Source organism: Nasonia vitripennis (genome assembly GCF_009193385.2).
Source record: "Nasonia vitripennis strain AsymCx chromosome 5 unlocalized genomic scaffold, Nvit_psr_1.1 chr5_random0002, whole genome shotgun sequence".
In the NCBI taxonomy this organism is placed as follows: domain Eukaryota; kingdom Metazoa; phylum Arthropoda; class Insecta; order Hymenoptera; family Pteromalidae; genus Nasonia; species Nasonia vitripennis.
In genome coordinates, this window is record NW_022279652.1 from 2,950,263 (window position 1) to 2,977,541 (window position 27,279).

At 35.1% G+C, this 27,279-nt stretch overlaps 1 protein-coding gene across 2 annotated transcripts in view; it reads right to left on the reverse strand.

Annotated features, from left to right (window-relative positions):
• The window catches only part of Spase18-21 (signal peptidase 18 kDa subunit), an 86,476-nt gene that overhangs the window by 21,091 nt on the left and 38,106 nt on the right, over positions 1-27,279 (reverse strand).

Sequence of the window (27,279 nt, forward strand, 5' to 3'; positions counted from 1 at the left end):
TTGATACACCAGATATTGTTGTTAAAGTATTTCAATAAAAAGTTAACGAATGTTTCTGGGTGTTCTCCTCGTATGAATAAAGATACAAAAAACCGCTGCTAATTCTTTGGCACATAGCTTCCTCTAACTAAATATATCGTTCCAATAGATAAAATATTGTTCAAATATACAGTATATTAATAATTTTTAAAATACTTTCAATGTTAATTATTTTACTAAAGGAGCACCCGTCACAATATCGAATCATATAACTCTCATAAAAAAATTTAAACCCCAATATTTTAAATACCATAGGGTCCTCATAATCTCATAAAATCAAGAATTTTCTCAAAACATTCTAAACTTTAGTTAGCGAGTAATAAGGTATAACAAGAATTTTTGTAACAGGTAATTTTCAGTTATACAGGGTATACAGGGTGAGAGACAAAGAATTTCAATCTTAATACCTTTTAAACTAATCGGATTCATAAGCTGCAAAAAGAACTTAGCCGAGGTAAGCAAAAGATCTATCTTTTCTTGAAATTTCAACTTAATTAAAGTCTTTTTACTCCCGGAATTGTACGACATCGAAAACCTATTTTTTTTAGTTTTCGATTTTTAGCTCAAAAACTAGTCGCCAAAATGGCTTAAAGTTTTTACAGCAAATATATATTATCGTTTATTATTGTCATCATTTTTTTCAAATTGTTTGACAATGTAGTTTTGGAGATATAACGTTTTTTTTAAATCACCTTTCTAATCATAACAATTGAACGGAACGGTCATTCTAAAAAATCTTGAGGGAAAAAGTAGGCCATTTTACACTCTTTTAGATACACTATTGTTGAAGATATCGTATGAATCATACCATCCAAAAAAGCAAAACTATTTTTTCAAAACTCGAAAAATGGCTATAAGATGGCCATAAAATGGTCAGAATCAGAAAAAATATATGCGCGTTAAATTTTATTACGATCAGTCACGTGGTTCTAGAATCATAATCGTATACGCACACACACACACACCAGTAGAGTGGGGCAGCCAAAGGATAAACAGAAGAGAACGAGCGCTATTGGAAGCATTCGCCTTCCATGACTTGGTCTTAGTTAACCAGGGATATTCTTACACATTTCAAAGAGGAGATGCAGGGTCCATCATAGATCTCTCGTTTGTTATCAGCTACCTACTAAATACAGCTGTCTGGATCTGCGAATGATAAGGTCGAACAGGTAATAGGAAATATTACGCGAGTCTGCGACGCAACGATGCCGAAGAGGGATCCCAATAATAGACGAACGCCAGCGTACTGGTGGAATAAAGAAATTGACACTGCCCGCAGCAAGTGTCATCGAACCAGAAGACGGGAACAGCAGGCTCGGAAGAAATACTACAAGACTGGTCGAAGTAGAGAAATAGTAGACGCCCTAAACAAAGAAATGAACGATGCTAAACGGATACTCAAGAACAAAATCTGAGAAAATAAACTACAGTGCCTTAAAGAGTTACAGGACGAGGTTGAGCTGGATCCCTGGGGGCAACCGTACCAAGTATTAATGAAGAAGATAAAGGGAGGTTATATTCCCCCTTCTAAGAGCCCGAAATTGCTGGACCGTATTGTGACCACACTGTTTCCCCTTCAACTGGAAGTAACAGCTATCCCTCAAGCGGAGGCAAATGGCGAAATCATTCCAACAATCACCACATAGGAATTACCGGCTGCATGCAAAAGAATTGGGAACAACAAGGCTCCAGGCCTGGATAGCACGCCCCGATGTCTTTGTGGACCTGTACAATTTATGTCTCGAAGAATGGACGTTTCCTAAAAACTGGAAGAAGCAATGCCTGGTACTACTACCAAAAGGAGATAAGCCACCTTGTTACGACCTAACCGATTCGTGAATGCATGAGTTTGAATGACGAACGCATGTGCGCCCTTTTTCTAGGCCCAAAACACTATTACGGTTGTCATTTTGAACTACGCCGTAGTTCTAGTCATCCTGCGCTAGTCTGTTTTACGACGGCATGCTCGCGCGTATTTTGTCAATCTATTTTAATCGATTTGAAAATCACTATTCATTACTAAATAGTTTATCGATCCCCAATACTAGTTTTATGAATAGCTCTGAATATAGTTTAATAGACTTAAATAACCAAAACGAATACTATTCTTGCAATATCATTTAATTGTTATTTTATCAGTATATATAAATCTGTTTGAATGGTACTTTATTAGTAAAATATTAAATCTACCCCAAACTACCTTAAAGGATTAGCTTTTAATGTTACTTTAATCGATTAAAACGATCACAACAATAATCATGCTTTTAATATTTATTTGTAATTTTGTCAACAAACTTGACTCTTTCTGAATGGTAATTTATGAGTATAATATTGAATCGATCCTAATCTTTGTTTTTTAAGGATTGGTTTTAATAGTACTTTCATTGATTCGAATAATAACAATAATAATCATTTTTCTAATATGGTTTGTTCGTGATTTTATCAATAAATTTGAATCGATTCACAAGGTAATAATTCGTTTATATAATATTTAATCGATCTCGATACTTTTTTAGGGTTAGATTCAATTATACTTCAATCGATTTAAATAATCTAAAAAAGAATTCCTGCTAAAAATATTGATTTAATCCACGTTTCAAATTATCGGTGTACATTAGTCTCAATCGCAATCTAAATATCAAAATAAAAATATTTTATCGACTTTTATGCGATGATTATTTTAATGCAGTTCAACTGGGATTCTTTCAATAAATATGAATCAACTTATTAGTCGATATTAAATCGGTTTAATTTTACAAATAATTTTGATAACAGTTTAAGTGACCTTAATGATCAAAGTTTTGTAATATCCCTTACGAAAAAAACCTTTATATTTCGATTAGTATCGATTAAATTTATTGCGAAACTAGTCGATTTTAATCGACTCTATGTTTCTTAATATAACCGCTTGGTGTCACTTCAAATGTTCATACTCGCAAGTGACAAGATTTCTTCTCCGTTACTATATAAGAAAGGTCAAATGCAGAAAAAGGTAGAATAGATTTATTAACTACAATCGATTTGAATTGAAACTTTATTAAAATCGATTGATTAAACGACACATGATTAAACAATATTCATGTCAATTCAAATCGGTTAACATCGCGATATACACATCAGTAAAAACGATTGCATAGTTGAATACAGTACGATTGAATAATATCAATATTCTAGATATAAAAAATCATTAAAACCGTTTTTCTAGTGAACACAGATACATTGGTTCAGATTTAAATAAGCATTGAATCGATTATGTGAATATCCTATCGAATACTTATAATACTGTATTCTAATCAGGTTTAATCGATATTATTTTATCGTTTTAAATCGATTTTAATGCCATCAATTACACACGCAGCAGCCTGAATATAATCGCTTTCAAATGTAAAACGCAGGATTAAGATATAGACTCGGAATCGATTCATTTTTGTTTATCGATTTCAATCGCATATTTTTAGCAGGGATGGGAAATGAGTGCTAATGGCGAATAACGATCAATCAATAATATTAATTAATTAATTAAATTTAATTGATGATTAATTTAAGGTTTTTCTTAATTATTATCAATAGTATTTTTATATTATTTTTAATAGCATTACAAATTTTATTTGGTTTGTTTTGCATTTTAGCATAATTATATAGCATAATCTTTTTTTTCTTATATGGCTTAGTTCTTGTTTTTGAATTCTAGTGCAAGCATTTTAAGTAATAACTATAATTTCATTTGCAGATTAAACATGTTATACTGTTCATTTATTTGAATATAAAACAATATCTGAATTTTTAACTTATGATATGTTTTAATTATTTGAATACTTTAATAACGAATTCTTATAATTTATTTTAAATACTCGATCATTGCAAATAAATGCATTGCATCTAGATTTGTGGAAGTAGTTATCGACTCAAATAGTGTGATTTTCTTTAAAATATTATGTCAATAAAACAATGAATTGAACAATAATTATTCTTTTTAATAACAAGGAATGTCTATATGTATTCATGTATTTACATAAAGAGCCGAAATCTACTTTTGTTATATTTGGAAATTATTATATTACTAAGAAATATAAATTTAAATGAAGTACTTTGTAACGGGGCATGATTCAAATTTAATTAAATGGTTTTTTTTTATTATAGGAATTTGAATCTCATAAAAGAGATTATTTTGCTTCATATAACTTATAAAGTTGGTTTATGAAAACGATTTACAATATTTTGGTATAAGATTGTTCATATTTGTAGTTTACAACCTTGAGGTATGCATGCAGTGTTTTACATTTCTGATTCAAATACATAGGTGACAGTATATTGATTTTTCGAAGATCTTTTAAGATTTTGATGCGCTCATTATTAAAATTTGGACACTGCCATAGTATACAGGGTGGGCCATTTTAATCAAACCAGTCTAATAACTCCTAAATTAAGCCATGAACAGAAAAATTGTTCAGATGAAAGTTGTCCAGGATCAAGGGGGACATCTTTTTGTGCAATTAGTTTTGACCTTGATCTCAAATTTCAAGGTCATTTGAAGGTCAAAATTTTTTTTTTTAAGTAGGAACCCCTATTTTTGATAGCAGATTCAGAAAGAACAGGAAATTTTACGTCCGAAACGGTATTTCAAAATTTTTTTCATGACCTTCACAAGCTTATTTCAAGGTCAAATGTTAAGAAATACTGTAATTGCTATTTAATCGCATTTTCTGATAGAATAATCGTAGTTAATGTACTTTTATAATATTCAAACCCAATGTGACAATGACCATGAAAATCTTTACCTTGAAATACAAAATAATTCCCTAATTTCAGCGCTACCCAGGAACAACGACGTGGACGTATTAGGATTATGTTCCCTTTGGGGTGCTTTTTTAACGTGAGTCTCCTTGCCTCTCACTCGGGTGCTTGTTTACTGTGAGTCCCCTTGCCTCTCACTAGGATGCTTGTTTAACATTCGTTAACAAATTTTTAGTGGTCAAAAGTAAATTTTGAAGTAAACATGATAATTTTAAATATCTGACTTCTTAATGGGAGTGGGAAATGGAACGTTAAAAATCAATGTTGTCAATTCATTCACGGTCGAAGCAGAGTCAAGCAAAAGTTTAACGTTTCAAAAGCGTAAAAAATGGTTAAACAATAAAGGTAGGATGTTAAAAAATACATTATTTAAGATAAAATATTAAACAGCATTTTGCTTTTGTAATATTAAAAAAAATTTTTAATAATTGTATTTGCCAAAGTGCATCATTTCCAGTTTAGATGTTTTTTTTTTTAAGTTGAATTTCTTTAATCTAATATGAATTGTAACGATTGTTCTCACGCTATCTTCAATTTAAATCACAATGTCTTAACGTAAGAAAATAAGAAGTTACAAATTTGATTTAAAAATTATACAGTTTGAAAATTCCTCCTTTTTTTGTTGTCACTTTCTTATTTTGGTTTAGTTTCAATTTCAATAAAGAGTGAATGTAAATAAAATAGTTTTTCTTATTATAAACAAAATTTGCAACATGGACGATTATCAATTCAATGAAATTGTTGATATGATAATGATCTTAGGCGAAACCCAAAACAATGCCAGAGCCGCGGTGCGACTCTACGCTGAACGCTTTCCTCTAAGAAGGCGTCCTACTCACGACACATTACTCAGATTACTTCGAAGAGCTCGTGATGGACATCTTCGTCGTCAACGGAGACACCACGAATACAACGAAAATGATCCTAATGTTATAGCCGCCTTAGCAGCTGTTCATCTCAATCCACAAATTAGTAGTCGACAAATTGAAAGAGAAATCGGTATACCACGAAGAACAGCATTAAGAATTCTCAATAATCTCCACTATCACGATTACCACATAAGATTAGTTCATGAGCTGAGGCCACGCCATTTTCTAATGCGTATTAACTTTTGCCAGTGGGCTTTAGGAGTTTTACAAAATGATCCAGATTTTTTCAGATTTGTTATGGTTTCTGACGAGGCTATATTTCGCAGTGATGGTCAATTAAATAGGCACAATAGTCACTATTGCTCACCTGTAAATCCCCACTGGTACAGGGGTATTGACCATCAAAACCGATGGAGTTTAATGGTGTGGTGTGGGATCATTAATTGGTACCTGATTGGGCCATATTTTTTCGGTCAAAATGTTAACCAGAATAGCTATTTGGCATTGCTCAGAGATCGACTGCCAGAGCTTTTAGAGGATGTTGACTTTCGGACGTTTCGGACGTAAAATTTCCTGTTCTTTTCGAATCTGCTATCAAAAATAGGGGTTCCTATTTAAAAAAAAAAATGACCTTCAAATGACCTTGAAATTTGAGTTCAAGGTCAAAACTAATTGCATAAAAAGATGTTCCCCTTGATCCTGGACAACTTTCATCTGAACAATTTTTCTGTTCATGGCTTAATTTAGGAGTTATTAGATTGGTTTGATTAAAATGGCCCACCCTGTATGTTCAATATCTTGAAATTCATGGCCGCATTCGCAGTTTGGCGAATTTACAATTTTTATGCGATAAAGCAAGGCGTTGAAACTATAGTGATTAGCACGAATCCTGTTTATTGACGTCACAATCTTTCGTGGGAGATTTTTCTTATAAAACCAGGGTTTCGCAGATTGATTGTGGAAATTTTGAAAAAGGTGTTTACCCTTTGTATCGCTGTTATTCAGGACGCATTTTTTAGTCTTTATAATTGCCAGTTTTTTAGCGGACTCTCTCAGGTCTGTGAAGGGAATTTTTATAGACCAGGATGGAACTTGAGTTAATACCTCTTTTGCTTTTACGTCGGCTAATTCATTGCCCATAATGCCTATGTGTGCTGGAATCCAGTAAAATTTAATCGTATACTGATTTGAAGACATTTTTTGAAATTGGATTGTAAGTTTTTTAATTTCAAATAATAAGGGATTTGTTTTGACTGTCATTTTAAGGTTTTTTTAGAGATGACAGTGCACTAAGAGAGTCGCTAAAAATATGGCAATTCCTTGTGGAATAATCAAGAGACATTCGAACGGCGTTGAGTAACGCTAAGCATTCAGCAGTGAAAATGGACGTTTCCGTTGACATACTGGTTGTTATTAAATTATTTGTCTCTATCCTCTCTTAAAAAAATGATGGACTTGGTTGTGAAGCCTTTAATACGTGATTCTGATTGGTTGCTATGGTCGGTTGCCTAGGTAACAGATGAGAACCCGCACGCTTTAAATTCATAACCCTCATAACAGTCATAACCCTGGTAGAAATTTTTCAGGTGTTTAAAATAAAATGAAATGAGGTTAAATAGTATGAAATCTGAATAGCGGATTCAGAAAAAAATATATGCAATATTACCAACAAGAAATCTTGATAAATTAATCATTACCAAAAGTGTAGTATTGAAACATGTGCATTAAAAAGTGTCACCCTAACCCTATTTGAAGTAGGTAATAATGTGTGTGTGTGTGTATGTTATTTAGTTTTTTTTTAAATATAAGTGAGAAGTGCAATTAAAAGAATAAAAAGTATAAAGATATATTGTGTCTCCGTGCCCAAAGTCGCCCACGGTGAGGTTTAAGAAGTGAATTTAAAGAAAAGTTCAGTATCCGAGTCAGTGAATTTGAGTTTATCACTACAATGCCCTTTAAATTTTAAAATATGTAATCTAGATAATTGAACTGTTTTCATTCATATTTTCACACCAACGGCAATGTGAATTTTTTAATTTAGCGGCTCACATTTTGCTTATAGACAGTCACGCAGTAACTACTATCTCTAGCACATTGTATTTCCGGTTTCCAGTGTATTTTTACCTGGAGAAAATGATAAATATTTTGGCTTTTTTGTTAAGGCATTAATGAGAATATTTACTTTTAATAGTTGTGAGAGATTTTGAGATTTTTCCATTGTATTGCATTTGCTCTCATTTAAAAACTAATTTCTAGAGAGCTCATTTTTTGCATATATATTTCTGTTTTGGTTGTGAAAATATTTAAAGTTGAATTGACCTTAACTGAAATACTTTTGATTTCGACTTCAACACCCATGATAATTATTTAGTCGTATAAGTTATTCACATCAGTGTCGGAATCGAAATAAAAAGTATTTCAGTTAAGGTTAATTGAACTTTGTATATTGTTTCATTGACACAAAATAAATCTATATGTAAAAAATGCGCTCTCTAGACCCGTTAGTTTTCGAATGAGAGCAAATGCAAAAATAGAGAAATAGGCATCGATCTCAAAATCTCTCACGACTGTTAAGAGTTAAAATTCTTATTAATGTCTTGACAAGAAAGGCAAAATATTTATCACTTTCTTCATGTAAAAATACACTGAAAACCAAAAATACAATGTGCTAGAGATAGTATTTACTGCGTAATTGCCTATAAGCAAAATGTGACCCGCCAAATTAAAAAATTCACATGTGCCTCAATGTGAAAATATGAATGAAAACAGTTAAATTAAAATCATCTGGATTACATGTTTTTATAGGTAGCATATCAAGTATCTGTGTAAAATTTCAATTGCCTAGCTTTTTTACAATGCAAATGAATAGGGTTGTAATAATAGGCTTATACTCACTGACTCTTCTACTGAACTTTTCTTCAAATTCACTTCTCAGACCTTAACGACAACGACTTTGGGCGTTGTTAATATATTTATATTAAAAGTATTACAGAATATGGTAACATATGGTAGGTAATATGATAAAAATATTAGCAGAAATTAGTGTACCCAAAACTTATGTTGTTTTTTCTACCAGGGTTATTAGACATAGATAGAATAAGGAGCGCGCGAAGCGCGCCTTCATTCCTAGTGCAAATAAAAGCGCTACCGACGGATAAAGATTCATGTGATTCGCTACTATCTGTGAATATAGCAATAGCACTATCTTTAGCGATTAGAGAATTAATTGCTTGGTTAATATCTGAACTGCGCTTGAGAAGCTTTCCAAAAGATGTATTTACATTTATATTACTTGTAAATATTTCGTGATCGTGAGTGTACATATTGTAATAAATATTGGTGTACATTTGTTGAGTATTTTCGCTTAAATCTCTTATAGTTTTGATACAGTCTTTTATTTTTGGAGAACTTTGGAAGATTGACTTTTCTTTTTATACGGGGTAAAGTGTCAGATATCGCAAGATTAGTATGAGAGATGATTTTATGAATATAACAAGTACATAGATATTTTCGTGAATAGTTAGCATTTTGGAGTCCGATAATCTCATATTATTATGTCAATATCGATATCTACACTATATTAAAACACTAAAATGAGTAATTATGTAAAACTTCACCGGAACTAGTGAATCATTCTGGGATGATAATTATTTTATGATAGATATGTGGTACAAACATAAATACATAATCCTACTGAAAAAAATCTAAATTATACACTTTTTCGATAAATAATAGTTCACAAAAAGTGACCAGGTCATGAAAAATTTCACATAAATTACATATAGGTATAAAATAATGATAAATATTTATATTCATGTGATTTTTTTGGCAGTTGATTAGAAATAAAGTATGTGTATACATATATCATAAACACAGTAAGATTGGTCCAGATGTGTCGGATGCTGTAAATGATAATCTGTTTAGAGAAATATGGCAAATATGTTTATTTGTATTTATAATCTGAATTATTTTTTAAATCATATGCGCCACATAGATACATATGTATGTTTTACATATATCATTAGTAGTTTACATATATCTTGTGATTCGGTCCAGATGAAAAGGATGCTGCGAATAATCTTCTGTGCAGATACGATCTTGTTTTTTAAAAATATTTGTATATGAATGTGAAATGACGCATGCTCTATATATTCACGCATATTACAAAATGTAATCTGCAGATTAAATCCGGATGAAAGGGATGCTACAAGTAATCATTCGTGCAGATACGATCTTGTTTTTTAAAAATATTTGTTTGTAAATGGGAAATGACGCATGCTCTATGTATTCACGTATATCACAAGACGTAATCTGCAGATTTGATCCGGATGAAAGGGATGCTGCGAATAATCATTCGTGTAGATACGATCTTATTTTTTGATATTTGCTTGTGAATGTGAAATGACACACGCTCTATGGATTTACGCATTTCACAAGACGTAATCTGCAGATTTGGTCCGTATGAAAAGGATGCTGCGAATAATCATTTTTGCAGATATGATCTTGTTTCATGCCTATCTTTGTAAAGAAGCCTGGAAATGATACTATTGTAAATGATTATTTATATTAATATTAGTTGTTAAATTTGCTCTCTGCGTTTCATAGGTTGGAGACTGTCGTTAATTATTAAATGTAACATTTTTAATAATAATGTATAATTATAATGGCGATTACTTAGACAATACAAAAAATCAAATTTTAGTAATGTACCATTAGTGGAAATAACTCAGCTAATCAATATAAAATTAATGTTTTGATAATGTATTTGTTGGAAGGTTGGATAAATAACTGGACACTTGGGTTAATAATTAATAGTTATATATTGTTGTCAGCAATAGTCCGACGAGAAACACGTCCGCTCAGATCTGAGTCTTATAGTTGAGAGAGAGAATGTGTAGTGCAGCGCGGTATAGCCTGACTCTACGAACGAGAGTGTACAGTGTAGTATAGGCGCTTAGAGTTTAGTCGCGAGGCATGCGCGATACGCTTGCTCTCGCGTCACCTTGTCTGACTGCACAAAATCGTCGTAAACCAATAGATGGCGCGACGTGTACCATTTTAGAGTAGTATCACGATCATATTTACATTTTACAACACGCCTTCTAAATTTTATGATCGTGATTTTTTACAAACATAATTTTCTTTTTGCAATTTATAACAATCTTAACGCTTCTCTGTTTCTCAAAAACTTGGTTTTATCTAGACTTTTAGTTAACATATCAGGTAAGTTCGAATTTGAATCTATTTTTACAATGTCAATTATTCCATTTTCATGATTTTCATTTATGTAATGATATTGCACTTCGATGTGCTTTGAATTTTTTGTAAAATTTCCGTATTTTGCAATAGCAATTGCACCTGAGTTATCCTCGAACATGTTTATAGGTTTATCGAATTTTAAATTGTACATTTCGTGTAAAAGATTTTTTATAAACAGTACTATGCTTCTGACATAGCAGTATATTCTGCGAAAGTAGAACATTTTGTTACTGTAGTCTGTTTATGTGTTTTCCAAAAAATTACATTACCATAGTCTTATTACAAAACCTGTTGTAGATTTTCTATCTACACTATCTCCCGCGTAATCAGAATCTACAATACAATCTAATATTTCGCTATTTACATTATTGCAGTACGTTAATTTGAGATCTTTAGTTTTATATAAATACTTTAAAATTTGCATTGCATATTTATAATGTGTTTGGTCGTAGCAATGTTGGTATCGACTTAAGTAATTTACGCTAAACGCACTGTCTGGCCTTGTGCCTGTACTTATATATAATAATTGGCCAATCAAATTTCTGTATTTTATATTTTCATCAATATCACTAGCTTGTTCTAGTTTTAAGTTAGTCTTCATTGGAGTATCATACAGTTTGGTATTTTCTAAAGTGTATTTTATAGCTAAAGATTCAATATATTCAGTTTGACTTCAGGTCATTTTAGTTCTATCATTACTATAATCTATATCAATTCCAATGTATTGTCTGATTTTGCCCATATATATATACACACACACACTAGTCTTTGTAGATGATCTCTTAATTTGTTGCAAAGATAAAATTAAAATAAATTATATATATATATATATGATCCTTGCTTGTATTATTTACATATAAACAGTAATCATAATTGCTTCTTACGAAATTTAAACTTTCTATGAATTTATTGAAGCATTCATACCAAGATCTTGGGCTTTCTCTGAGACCATATAGTGCTTTTTGCAATTTGCAAACTTTATTGTCACCTGTTTCATAACCTTTCGGTTAATTTATGTATACTTCTGATTTTACATGACCATTTAAGAATGCTGTCTTTACATCCATTTGTTCAATAAACAAGTTATTTTTACAACTATAGGACAGTAAAATTTTCAAAGTTTGCATTTTACCTACTGGCGAATAAACATTTTCAATGTATTCTCTTTGCTGAAAACCTCTTACAACTAATCTAGCTTTATAAACATTATTATTTTTCTTTTTGTAGACCCATTTTAGACCAATAACTTTTGTATCATTTGGTCTTTCGACAATTTGCCAAGTATTATTTTTCATTAAACTATTAATTTCAGAATCCATTGCAATTTTCCATTGCTTGTGTTCGCTAGAGTTTATCGCCTCCTCGAATGTATTTGGTACATTTAGATCAATATGATTTACATAAATAAAATGTGTTACAGGATTTCCATATCTACTTACAGGACTTTTCTTTCTATTGGACGTTCTTTTTACGGTTAAATTTTCTGTATTTTTATTTTCGTTTTCAACAATGTCAAGATTTGATTCGTTATCTGTACTTTCCCCTAAGGTCTGGGTAGAGATAAGAGTGTTTGGTTTATTTGAATTTACATCGTATTCATTTTCCTGCATTTCATTTTCTACATTAATGGATTTGTTATTTTCCAAATCTTGATCAAGTTTTTCTAAACAAATGATTTGAGTGTTTTCTTCCACTATTAGAACATGTCTAGCATTAATTATTTTACCGTTAACTAAAACTCTATAACCGTTTTCAATGTAGCCTACAAGTATGCCTAATTTGGCTTTATCGCCCCATTTACTTTTTTTCAATGCTTCTGGTACTCTTACAAAAACTCTACTTCCATAAATTTTTGTGTTCAACATTTGGTTTTTTTCCTAAAAATATTTCGTACGGCGTTTTATTTTCCGCTGTATTTGCAATTGTACGGTTTTTTAAATACGCGACCGTTTTCATGATTTCGGGCCAGTAACGCCTGTGAATTTTAGCTTCTCGCATTAAGCATCTACCCATATCAATTGCGGATCTATTGTATCTTTCCGCTACTCCATTTAATTCATGGACGTACGGTGGGCATGGCAATAATTCAATACCTTTAGATTTTACAAAATCATGAATTTCCTTATTTAAATATTCTTTGCCACTGTCACATCGTATTTTCTTTAACTTTTTATTGAATTTATTTTCAACTAAATTAACAAATTCTTTCAAACAACTAGCTGTTTCAGTTTTACTTTTAAACAACAAATTTTCGTGCATTTACTATAGTCATCAACGAAAGTTAGGAAATATTTTTCTCCACCATAACCAGTTGTGCTATGTGGACCATTTAAATCAGTATGAATTAATTCCAAAATTTCAGTAGTTTTTGTTCTATTGTTTTCGAACGGTACATTTGCCATTTTACTCTCTATACAATTTGCACATTTCATTTCGACATTTTCTATTTTATCTGGCAATCCTTCAACTAATTTACTTTTTACTAATTTATTTAAATATTGAAAGTTAACATGGCCAAGTGCCCTATGCCATTTATCTTTATCGATTAATTTCAATGAATTTGCGTACATTTGATTATTTTCTTTTTGAATTACCTGGCTTTTCATAACATACAGATTATCGATTTTGTTTGTAACAGCTACTAATACTCTAGACTGATTATAAATTTTGGCATTTTCGTTTCTTGCTACTATCGTATAACTTTTTGTGATTTTAGAAAAACTCAATAAATTTTGCTTGATGCCTTCAACATAATAGACATTTTAATATCAACATATTTTTCATTGTGATAATTGTAGAAACGAACTTTAACAGTGCCTTCTTTTGTTGCTTTTAGCATTTTACATTAATAGGAATTTTTAAATCTACATAATCATTGAAATATTTTTCACTTTTTATTAGGTGATCCGTACACTCACTATCTAGTAACCAATTTATAACACACGGATTTTCACTATTTTCACTTTCACTGAAACTTATTACCTGATTTGACTCCAAGTTGCACACCTGTGTTAGCCACGACTCGGATGTGTAGTTGTGTTGATCACTGGATGATTCGCCATTCGTTTGGCTTGTTCCTCGTCCACGACCTCGTCCTCTGTATGATCCACCTCTCTAGTTTCCTCTGTTGTAGCCTCTTTGATGACCTCGTTGACCTTGACTGGATTGAGCACCTCGTCCTCGGTTGCTCTGCTGCGGTGGTCTCGTGCATTCATTTTTGTAGTGTCCAACTTTTCCACAGTTGTAACACTTTCCTTTAGTTCGGACCGCAAAGGTACTGACGTTGCTTTTATTGTTTAACTCAGGTTGAGTCATATTTTTCTCTTTGATTTTTGACTCGACATAGTCTACGGTTCTTTGGTTCTCTGGGATTACATCTATAAAATCCCCAATATAACTGTAGCTTGGTGGTAAAGCTCTGAGCAAATATCTCAACTTTTCAGTTTCTTCTAATTTTCCACCAGCTGATTTAAACTCGTTTGTTACTTTTTCGAACTCAACGAAAAATTCTTCCACTGAAGTGTAATTATTTAATTTAATTTCTTCTATTTTACCTCTACATATAATTTGCAGGGCTGTAGACTGAGATAAATACATCTTGTCGAATTTTGTTATCATTTCGTAAGCCGTTTTACATTCGCCTACATATTCTAATTGCTTGTCGGAGATAGCACTAATTATTATCATAGTTCGAGCTTTTAGATCAATCTTTTTCCAATCTGCTTCTTTGTCTTTGTACGTATTCGGCATTTCACCGACTGCTGATTCCTTACACTCTTTACATTATAACAAAATCATTAGTCTGATTTTCCAACTTAAATAATTTGCACCATCAAACACTGGTATCATAATATCTTCAATTTTTGCTTGTTTAGCCATTTCTTCTTCTTTAACTCTTATATTTTTATATACTTAATTTTTCAGTACAATAATTTCTTGAATTCTTTCAAAAATATTTTTCTAATCTTATTTCTTATTTTCTTTGTTAATTCAATATCTGTAGCACCTAATTCATTCTCTTGTTTTACTATATGTTTAAGCCACGAAAACATGTGCTTAACCTCTAAATTGGACACGTGCTCTATACCTGCACGTCACCACGTTTTTCACTTGCTGACTTTAATCTATTGACATCGCACTTTAATCTTTATTAATTTTCAAAAATCTTCTTATTGTTTAGTATCTGACAACTTCGTCACTGAGCATATATTTTTTGACTTTAACCTTTTCTGAACTGGTTAATCTTCACTTGTTTCTTTTTTTCGACAGACGTTTCGACGCAAAAATTCGAATTTTCATGCTTTACAAGCTTATAATTTTTGTCGAGAAATTTTCTCCTTTTATTTCACTGCTCAATTTTTCACTGTGCGACTCACTTTGTTAGCAATAACCGTTAACTTCTTTTCCACGTGGGTTTTCTTCTAACCTAAAAAATGAAAATAAAAGTCTCCAACGCTCTGCTACCATGTTGGAAGGTTGGATAAATAAGTGGACACTTGGGTTAATAATTAATAGATATATATTGTAGTCGGCCATAGTCTGACGGGAAACACGTCCGCTCACATCTGAGTCTTATAGTCGAGACAGAGAATGTGTAGTGCAGCGCGGTATAGTCTGACTCAACGAACGAGAGTGTACAGTGTAGTATAGGCGCTTAGAGTATAGTCGCGAGGCATGCGCGATAAGCTTGCTCTCGCGTCACCTTGTCTGACTGCACAAAATCGTCGTAAACCAATAGATGGCGCGACGTGTATCATTTCTGAGTAGTATCACGATCATATATATTTACATTTTACAACAGTCTTATTAGTGGCGATTACTCAGCCAATCAATATAAAATTAATATTTTAATAATGTATTATTAGTGGAGATTACTCAACCAAGCAATATATAATTTTTATTTTAGTAATGTACTATTAATGGAGATAATAACTAACTAATACATAATTTATATTTTAGTTATGAATAATTAATGGCGATTACTCAGTCAATCAATATATAATTTATATTTTATTGATGTACTATTAATGAAGATAATAACTAACTAATACATAAGTTAGATGTTAATAATGTGCCATTAGTAAAGATACCTCAGCCAATCAATATATTATTCAAATTTTGGTAATGTATCATTAGTGGCGATTATTCGACCAATAAAAAAATAATTTAAATTTGCGTAATGTACTATTAGTGGAGATGACGCAGATTTCAGTAATGTACTAATAGTGAAGAGTTCTCAGCAAATCAATATATAATTTATACTTTAGTATTGTTGTATTAGTAGCGATTACTCTATCAATCAAAAGATACTTCATATTTTAGTAATTTTTTATAATTAATATGATTTATTTCTGAATATTTTAGAATAGACTATGCTTTTTGTGTAAATTTTCATTTCGTCGTTTAATTTTCGTTTTTTACATTCATTATTTTTAATATTTTTATTATTTTTGTATGCAGATTCATCATTTAAAAATGTTTAATTTCTCTTTTAATGTTGTTCTTGATAATGCAACATATAACTAACCGTGACTAAATACTGGAGTGGATAAATATAAACCAACTTTGTCAAAAGATTGGCCTTGAGATTTATTTACTGTCATAGCAAAGCTAAGTCTTATTGGAAATTGCCTTTTAACCATACCAAATGGTATTTTATCTAGTGATGGAGCTAAATCGATACGAGGCAATAATACTTGTTTACCGGAATATTTTCTAGTAATAATTTCTGCTGTAAAAACATATTGTTTCATATCTTTAATTATCAATCTTGTACCATTACAAAGACTACCATCAATATCTAAATTTTTTAAACAACTAATTATTGTACCTTTTTTAATATTAATTTATGTGGTGGCAATCCATTAGGTGTTAATGAATTCAAATATTCTGTAGGTATCTTGTTTGTCAATTTGTCATCTGCGTCACTTTAGATTCGATCAACACTATAGTATATATAGTGGACTCTATCTATTCTTTCAACTATACATTCATTTATTTTTAGTACATTAGAATTTAACGGTGACAATATCACTTTATTTTTTAATGTCGAATTATTAGGATCAATTTTATGTCCAAAAATATCTGTCATTAAATCATTTTCACAAATAAATTTTTGGTGTTTCTCTTATATTATTTTGTAATTCATATTTAGTCATATTTTTGTTTTCACCTATGGCAAGTAACTAATTTTTAAATTTATTATCTGGATTTTGTAATCGTAGATTCTCACTTAATGATAGTGTCGAAAATTTTGACCATAAAAAACTCCTTTTTAGACATGTTTCAAGGCTTTTTGTTCTGTTTCTATGCCTTACTATAGGCAGGGTTTCTCTAAAGTCACCAGATGTTATGAATCAATTTGATCAGTATCTCGAAATTTATCATTGGTATGCAACCATAATAACATATGAATGTATGGTAATCCCTTTTTTTGAAATTCTATTACGTAAACACAACCTTTAACTTTACTAAAACTATTATTTTTTAATAGTTCGGTTTTTAAAATTTTAACTTTTTCATGGAAGACTCTTGAGATTAAATCAGGACGATCTATTGTGCTTTCATACAGTAATAAATTCTCTTGAATTTCCTTCCAATTTGGATTACATGTCAGTGTTATAAAAATATCTGGTTTTCCGTCGACTTGGTGGTAGTTATGTCATTGAATCTAAATAATGTTGTTGTATTGATTTAGGACTTCCTACATAAGATGATGGTAATATTACCATTTATCCAATTTGAGAATTATCAATATTTGCCCGATTGGAAACGTAATACATTAATTCTTTATACATTTTAGTTCATAATTATGCTTGGTGAGTACGTAAGTAATATAATCAACATCCTTCGATCCTTGTCCAAACAACAACAATGAATTATTGTGATCAATTTTACAAATTTAAATAAGGATTGAAATCATTACGTATGCTTAATCTATATGAATAAAACTGTAGTGTGTATATATATTATTATTTTTATATTCTTTATTTGTACATTTTATATAAGGTTGTCAACCTGGATGAACAAAAGGAAATATCAAAGGATATGTCATTGGTCAAGATTTTTAATGAGAATATTTATCTGTTGTGGTTTTTCAGTTTTTGGATGAATATGTATATTACGGTCAAACGGAGGTTCGCCATAATTTCCTATATATACAACAGCAATTTCATTACATGTTGCGAAATATGATTTATTCTTTGTATGATTATTACATGACTGTTACAATGCCGCTACCCTAAGCGGGTCTTGGGCGTTGTCGTCCAGATCGGACGGGTGGGTGCCTATCACCACTACACAGCGCGTCCTTAGGTTGCGGATAGAGGAACAGCCCCTGAGAAAGAGGTTAGCTGCGAATAAATTGAATAAGCAGCCGCGGACAGCCGATAGGAACAGGCGTGGGTGTGATGAGCCCACACTGTCGAACGCATTCATCTAGAAACACTACGCAAGCACCACAACAACAAAAACACTTCACATTATCTCTTATCTCTCAATCTATCTCTTTCATCACACATTACAAAAATGGGCCAAAATCCTGCTGCCGAGGAGGATGCGGGAGCGATGACAACTGCCCCGAAAGGGGATGTGTAGAATGATTCGTCACCTGGTCTTACGCGGTAACGATGCCAGCGAAGGCGCGCTGCCTTGCAGGGGGGCGTTAGGATGCGAGAATGAAACCGTAGTGTGTCTGACGACGAATTGACACTGTCCTCGTCAAAGTCGGAAAGCTCTCATACTTAGTTCTAGAGAGGTATGGAGGTTATCACCTCTAGAACGGTGGACTCACCTGCGATCGGAACAGGATCCGAAGCGCGCGGGTTTAACATAACATCATGGCTCAAAAAAATCAAATCCGAACCAAAAGGGACTTAAGGGTCGGAACTTGGAATGTTCGCAGTCTATACAGAGCAGGTGCGTTTAAAGAACTCGTAAAGGAAGCTGATAGGTACAATCTAGATTTGGTAGCAATACAGGAATCGCGGTGGCCAGATGGCGGAGTACTAGCATCGGGTAACTTCACGTACCTGTATGGGGCCGGGAGTGGGGGATCTCTAGGCACCGGATTTCTCGTAAGCAAAAGCATCATACATTCGGTTAAAAGTTTCAAATCCGTCAATGATAGGCTCTCGTACATCATTATCGAAGGTGAATGGTATAGATATGTATTTATTAATGTACACTGTCCTACGGAGGACAAAGAAGAAGAAGCTAAGGATCTCTATTACGAAACTTTAGAGCAGGTAATCGACCAGTTCGCGTCTTACGACACAAGAATAGTATTAGGCGATTTCAACGCTAAAATAGGTAGGGAGGAAATGTTTAGGCCTACTATAGGTAAGGAAAGCCTGCACGAAGCCAGCAATGATAACGGTATTAGGGTCATAAATTTCGCGGCGGCAAAAGATCTTATAATCAAAACTACGTGTTTTAAGCACAAGAATATACACAAGGCAACGTGGACATCGCCGGACGGGGCCACACAGAACCAAATTGATCATTTCCTCATTGAAAAAAGACGTTATACTAATGTTCTTGACGTAAGGGCTTACAGAGGGGCAGATAGCGACTCGGACCACTTCCTAGTAGTAGCCAAATTAAGAGCTAGACTAGTAGCGAATCAAAATAGTAAGCGAGCAAACAAGGTAGAAAGCTTCGATATTGAGAAACTACAAGATAGAACAGAGCGAATTAGGTACCAGATAGAAATTAATGACAGGTTTCAGGCACTTGATGAAGCAAACATATCGCCGGAGGGGAATGGCGAACCGAATAGCTTATGGGGGGACATCGAAAAAACGGTAAAAGAGGCCGCGAACAAAGTACTGGGTAAAAAGAAAAAGCCAAAGAGCAAACCATGGTTTAACGAAGAGTGCGAACTCTGGTTTGAAAGGCGCAAAAAGGCTAAATTAGATAGCTTACAAAATAGAAGCGATAGGACAGTAGAAGAGTATTCTAACGTAAGGAAACGGACGAGCGCGATCTACAGAAATAAGAAGCGGGAGTATCAAAAGAATCTTATTAGGAGAATAGAAACTAACAGTAAGGAAAATAACCCCCGCGAAATGTACAGAGGGATTAACGCCATCAGAAAGGGTTTTAGGAGTAGAGCGCAATTGATGAAGGACGAAAACGGGAACCTCGTAACAAATGACAACGAATTACTGTCGCTGTGGAAACATTTTTTCGATAAATTATTAAACGTGCACGAAAATAGCGAAGAATTAGGGGACGAAATTCACACTGCTGAACCCCACGTGGAGGAACCGAGCTACCAAGAAGTAGAGGCCGCGATTAAAAAACTAAAAAACAACAAAGCCGCGGGAAATGACTCTATACCAGCTGAGTTACTCAAATATGGAGGCGTCGAGCTCACTTTCAAAATCTATAAACTAGTATGTGCTATCTAGAAAAATGAAACAATACCCGAAAATTGGAAGGAATCTATCATTAAACTGATTTTTAAAAAGGGGGATAAGACAGACTGCAATAACTATAGGGGTATTTCACTTTTAGCAACGTGCTACAAAGTTCTGTCAAACGTAATACAAGCTAGACTCACTCCATTCGCGGAAGATATAGTAGGAGATTATCAGTGCGGATTTCGGCGCAACAGATCGAGAGCGATCAAATGTTTACCATAAGACAGTTGTTAGAGAAAAAGTGGGAATTTTGCGAAACCATACACCAACTATTTATAGATTTTAAAAAAGCGTACGACTCTATTAAGCGAAGCAAAATGTATCAAATTCTAGTACTTCTCGGTGTATCGAAAAAACTCGTGAGATTAATTCAAATATGTCTGAACGGAAGCACGGGAAAGGTCCGAGTAGGCGGTAATGTATCAGAACCCTTCATGATACGCGATGGTTTAAAACAAGGGGATGGACTCTCTACGGTGCTGTTCAACTTAACGTTAGAGTATGCCGTTAGAAAAATGCAGGTTAGCCAGATGGGCGCAACGCTTAATGGAACAACGCAGATACTAGGCTACGCAGATGATTTGGATATACTGAGGGATTGTAGGGAAACGTTAGCAAGAAACGCGGAAATCCTCATAAAAGCGGTGGAGTATACAGAGTTAGAAGTGAGTGAATCAAAAACAAAGTACATGATTGTGGATAAGCTAGGGATCTGCAGAGGGGAGGAAGATCTCAGAGTTGGGAATTTTACTTTTGAAAAGGTTATCGAATTCAGGTATCTGGGTACGACCATAAATGATAGAAACGAGATTAATGTCGAAATAAATAAGAGACTCCATTCGGGTAATGCTTGCTACTACGCCGTGAGTAATTTACTTAAGTCGAGGCTGTTGTCTAAAAACGTTAAAATAAGAATATACAGGACAATAATACTGCCGGTGGTTCTGTACGGGTGCGAAACGTGGGCTCTCACTAAGCAGGCGGACAACCGTTTTAGGGTATTTGAAAATAAAGTCTTGCGAAAAATATACGGGCCGAAGAAAGATGAGGAAACCGGGGAATGGAGGAGACTACACAATGATGAGTTACACAATTTGTACGCGTCACCAAATATTAACAGAATAATAAAATCGCGCAGATTGGGATGGGCAGGGCACGTAGCGAGAATGGGAGACGACCGTACGGCAGCGCGTGTCATGAAGGGCAGGCCGATGGTAACGCGACCTCTAGGTAGACCTAGACGTAGATGGGAGGACAACGTAAAAGCGGATCTAGTAGAAATAGGACGGGTGGGTGTCGATCGGAGAGGTGCATCTTGGGTGGGGTTGACACAAGATAGGGCAGCGTGGAAGGCTTGCGTAGATGAGGCGATGAACTTTCGAGTTCCAAATGCCATGTAAAAAAAAAAAAAAATTGATTATTACATGATGATGTTAATAACATTACTATTTCAGGAGGTATTATATTATAATTATGAGCATTAATATTTTCTTCACGTTCTCTTTCATACATCATTTTATATGCTTTTGCACAAGGATTGTTTAAAGACCCTAAGCACCAAATCTAGTTACCCAAGATTTGAATATCATACGTAAATATTAATATATCCCATAAACTTAAATCTACCTACCGCATGCACAGCGAGATGCAAATGAAAAAATAATACTAAACTAAAATCTCCTAAAACCAACCACACCAGACACGGCAAGTTCCTAACATAAAACGAAAATATTAAATCCTAAGTACATAAGCCTACGTAAAAATCAAATTAAATTTTTAAACATGTCTGCACGTTGAAGAAAGGCGAGCGAGCGCAAGAGTGAGATTAAAAACTAAAATCCTTAAACCCACCTACCCCATTCAGTATGACTTTGAATCGTAAAATATTATTTCAAATACGTCGGCATATTAAAAAGAGGCGAGCGAGCGTGAAAGTAGCATCAAAAACCAAAATTCCTAAACCTACCAACCTCACACAGCTAGAGTTTTGGTTTTACCCAAAGGTAAGAGTTTGATTGAGGGACTTTTGCTAAATTATTCTCTATAAATGATATTATCATCTTAGTTAATATTATCTTCTCTCTCTCTGGCTCGCCTCCCTTCGATATGCGGACATTTTAAAAAAAATATTTTCTTAGTCAATCTCTTTTTCCTTGTTAAAAATAATTGCATTAAATTCCACATCAAATTTTATGTTATAATTTTAAAATGTTTAAACGTTTAAACAACAATATAAATGCAATAAAACGATAAAGCCCCTTTTACACTATGTACTGGAATTGTAAAATATTTTAATTACGCTTCAACCTATGTACTATAAGGGGTTTTTGGGGTCGCTAATTACAAATCTGATATCAGATTTACAAAATGATTTGTTTAAACAACTTTGTTGATGCGAATTACTGCATAATTTGAGTTTTGTGAAAAAGCTATATACTACCAGGGGATTTTAGGGTCTCTGATTACAAATCTGTTATCAGTACCGTAAATTTCAATGCATCGAAACAACGAAGGAAGGTGAGGCGAGTAGAAGGAAGCAAAAAGTAAATATAAAACCGAAATTAATAAACCCATTTAACCTACGCTCTCTGAACTCAATAAATTACTTAAACTACATCTCGGCTCATCGGACGAAGGCGAGCGAAGCGAGTATAAATCAAAAACCAAAGTGCTTAAACCCAACTACACCACGCTCCCCGAGCTCAATAATTTATTTAATCAACACCTCGGCACATCGAAGGAAGAAGAGCGAAGCGAGTATAAATCAAAAACCAAAGCGCTTAAACCCAGCTACACCACGCTCCCCGAGATCAATAATTTATTTAATCAACACCTCGGCACATCGAAGGAAGGCGAGCGAAGCGAGTATAAATCAAAAACCAAAGCGCTTAAACCCAACTACACCACGCTCCCCGAGCTCAATAATTTATTTAATCAACACCTCGGCACATCGAAGGAAGGCGAGCGAAGCGAGTATAAATTAAACTTCAAAGCGCCTAATCCCAACTACACCACGCTCCTTGAGCTCAATAATTTATTTATAAAAACTCCTCGACACATCGGAGGAAGGCGAGCGAAGCGAGTATAAATCAAAAACCAAAGTGCTTAAACCCAACTACACCACGCTCCCCGAGCTCAATAATTTATTTAATCAACACCTCGGCACATCGAAGGAAGAAGAGCGAAGCGAGTATAAATCAAAAACCAAAGCGCTTAAACCCAGCTACACCACGCTCCCCGAGATCAATAATTTATTTAATCAACACCTCGGCACATCGAAGGAAGGCGAGCGAAGCGAGTATAAATCAAAAACCAAAGCGCTTAAACCCAACTACACCACGCTCCCCGAGCTCAATAATTTATTTAATCAACACCTCGGCACATCGAAGGAAGGCGAGCGAAGCGAGTATAAATTAAACTTCAAAGCGCCTAATCCCAACTACACCACGCTCCTTGAGCTCAATAATTTATTTATAAAAACTCCTCGACACATCGGAGGAAGGCGAGCACAGCGAGGATAAATCAAAAACCAAAGCGTTTAAACCCAGCTACCCCACGCTCCCCGAGCTCAATAATTTATTTAAAAAATCTCGAAGCGCTAAACGTATCCGATGCGAAAAGCGGAAAAATAGCCAGATCAATAATCTTAAGCCTTATTTTGAAAACTAAATGCACGATTCATAAAAAATTAACAAAAGAAAAAATATTGTTTTTAATATCAAAAAATACAGAAATCATACTTTGTGAATTCAAATAACTTTATTAAAACCGAAAGAAAGAATCAGAAACATAGAAAACTCGAAAAATTAAATAGACATGTGAAAATCTCGAAACTCAAAAGAGAGATAGAAACACACAGCATACGCATCAAAACAACATGCACAACTTGCTACCTACTTGACTTTACAAACAGTAAAACAGCGCCCGCAGCCAGCTGCCGAAATTCCAGAAAACCAAAGAGCCGAAAAAATAGCTACATCGAGCTCATTTCTCAACCTACATCAAGGGCAACCCTGAGAACGTCTATCTCATCTCTTAAGCCCTTTTGCTCACAAATCTGGACGCTGCCCAGCAACTTCCAGACGAAGACACTGCAGCCCAGGCAGACACCTTTTTTTTTATTTTTAACCAACATCACCGGCCATGGACTTCTGCGGACGTATTACTACTATTATACACGTCCATCCAGCCAACCAGGCGCTACATCGAACATCCACAGCTTCCCTTCTAGGCAGGAATACTCTACAGGAACTTATCATCGTTCCTCAAGCAGTTCGCCCTTGTCACTGGTGGAGGAGTAGCTGTAGGGGTCCCCTCCAACGACAGCATGCGGACCGACGCTCCGCCTAGCGGAGCACCACGACGTGGGGAGCGCGAGGGGAGCATATCAGATCACTCAAAGTTGGTTATTTCAGCATTTTTAGCATTTTTTATTCCCAGTATAGATCACAGAATGTCAGAGGCCTTGAATTATTGGCTAAAAATTTATAGTTATTTTTATTTTTAGCTAATAATAGCATTTTTAGCTAACAACGCAGTTTGGTCGCGAATAATAATTAGGAGGGATGCGTGTAAAAAGATAGAATCACAAGCGAAATGATACAGACCGAGCTAAATTAAGAGTTTGTTTAATATAAGGTCAAAACTACAGTACAAAAGCATCGCGAAGTAAGAGAGAGAGAGAGAGAGATAAAGCAGGACTAGTAATGCAGAGAGAGAGAGAGAGAGAGAGAGAGAGAGAGAGAGAGAGAGAGAGAGAAAGAGAGAGTGAGTCTCGCGACTCGTCGACTCGCGCAAAAGACCCGCAGGAAGTACCGCACAAAGTCACGCAGATAGGCCTGCATAAAGTCCCGCTAATAGGTCCGCATAATCCTGGTGAGTACAGTTGACAGCTCTGCTTATCCATCATTTTTCTGCACTGTTTTTCTGCTGTTTCTTGCCTTCCGGCCCTCTTCATATGTAGATAGTTGCACACTCCTTTTTGCAACCTTCACGTCAATACATAAATTGCCGAAGGTTGCAATTTTTCTCTGTCATCTTTTCTACAGCAAACTCTCTACACGGCTCCTAACCTACAAATCTGCTTGGCTTGGCTTGGCTTGTTTCCTCACTTGTACGGCGTCTCTTTCTCTCCGCAATCAACATCGTGGCGACATCTGCTGCATCGTGAGAGAACTTTCAAAGCGACTTCACACTGATCGAGGTCGGTACTTTCGCGCTCTTTCCACTATCGCTTCATCTAGCCGAAGTTATCGAAGAAAAATGAGTGCAAACGGCGAAAAGAGTGTGGAAGTGCCTTCTCAGTCATGCAGCAGCTGTAAACAACCTATACAGCACAAAGACCCCAAGAAGTATGAATTTTGTGGTCTGCACTACCACGTCAGGTGCCAAAACACCGTTAACATCAAAACTATCGTGGTGCACGGCAGGCAGTTTATAGCCTGTCCCTCATGTGCAGACAACAGGAACGCCAAGGGTGCCAAACTGAGGACCAAATCCACCTCTGCTACAACATAAGCAATGGGAGTAACTGCAACAACAACAGCAGGCAAGAATACTCCCAAACAACAGCAACCGGCGAAAAAGAAAACGAGGTCAGCACCACCATCAGCCAACACGTCGAGAAATCCCTCACCAGCCCGCTCGGCCGGAGTAACAACAACACCTACGCCATCCGTTGAGGCTGCTCTGAGGGACATTCGCGGAGCACTGGACGACATACGCAATGCTCAAATGGAGTCCCTCAAAACTCAGAACATCGTACCGGAGAGGATTTCCAAAATTGAGCAGCGTCTGGTCCCACTGGAGAAGCGACTCAAGGCCCTCGATGAGCTGCCTGCACTCAAAACTCGCATACACAATGCTGAGTCCACCATCACTGAGCTGCAGGCACAAATCCAAGATCTGTCATCGAGGAGCCCAATGATGCAGCAGGACAGCGACAGCACTGTGCCCAACACTGCGGAGATTTGCAGCCTACGCAGTGAATTGGCCGAGGTCAAGAGGCGCCAGGAGCAGACCTCGAACTGTGTGGTCGTTGTCACGGGTTTGCATTATACCCGTGAAACCTCGATGCATCTCCTCGCTTTCTCAGTTGTAAACGCGCTTGACCCCACGGTCCTTAGAAGAGACGTAGCATCCGTCAGGACCATGGGGAGGTTTGATGCTACAAACAGCTCCGCCAGGGCTGACGGCAGACTGCCACCACTAGCCGTTACCCTATCATCAAGTGCGCTTGCACGCTCGATCGTCATCTCCAAAGCCCGGAAACGCAAGCTACACACCAGCGAATTGGACGCCACCTTGCTGGAGGAGGCTAAAGCTCTGAGTCCTGACCATCAAGGCCTCATAAACATAAACGAGCTGCTCCCCTCAGACGTCCACAAGCTGCGTACAAGGGCTAGGCTGGAGGCCAAGAAGAGGCAGGGCTGCCGAACGTTCGTCAGGGAAGGGAGACTATACATGCGCTGTAACGATGACAGCGAGCGTGCTACTATCATCAACACCGACGCCGAGCTGGAGACTTTTTTAGCCCGGTTTCTGCCAGCTGCCAACATCGTCCAACACTGAGGCTACAACACACACACATCATTCCACCACACCCACCATCAAGCTCATCTGCCACGTCTTCATCTGGTTCTAAGGTATCTCTGTCCGAAGGTCTCCGAGTCTGTCATTTTAATGCGAACTCACTTACGGGTCACATTTAAATGATCAGGCTTTTCTTATCCCACAACTTTTGTCCGTCCAAAAACTTTATTCTAAAAATATGGATGGGAATAATAACATTCTTACAGAAACTTTAAAGGAATCAGCGCCGAGAAGCTAAGGGACTTTCTTAGCATGTGACTGGTCATCTCTCACCACGTCATCACTCGACGAAAGCATATCTG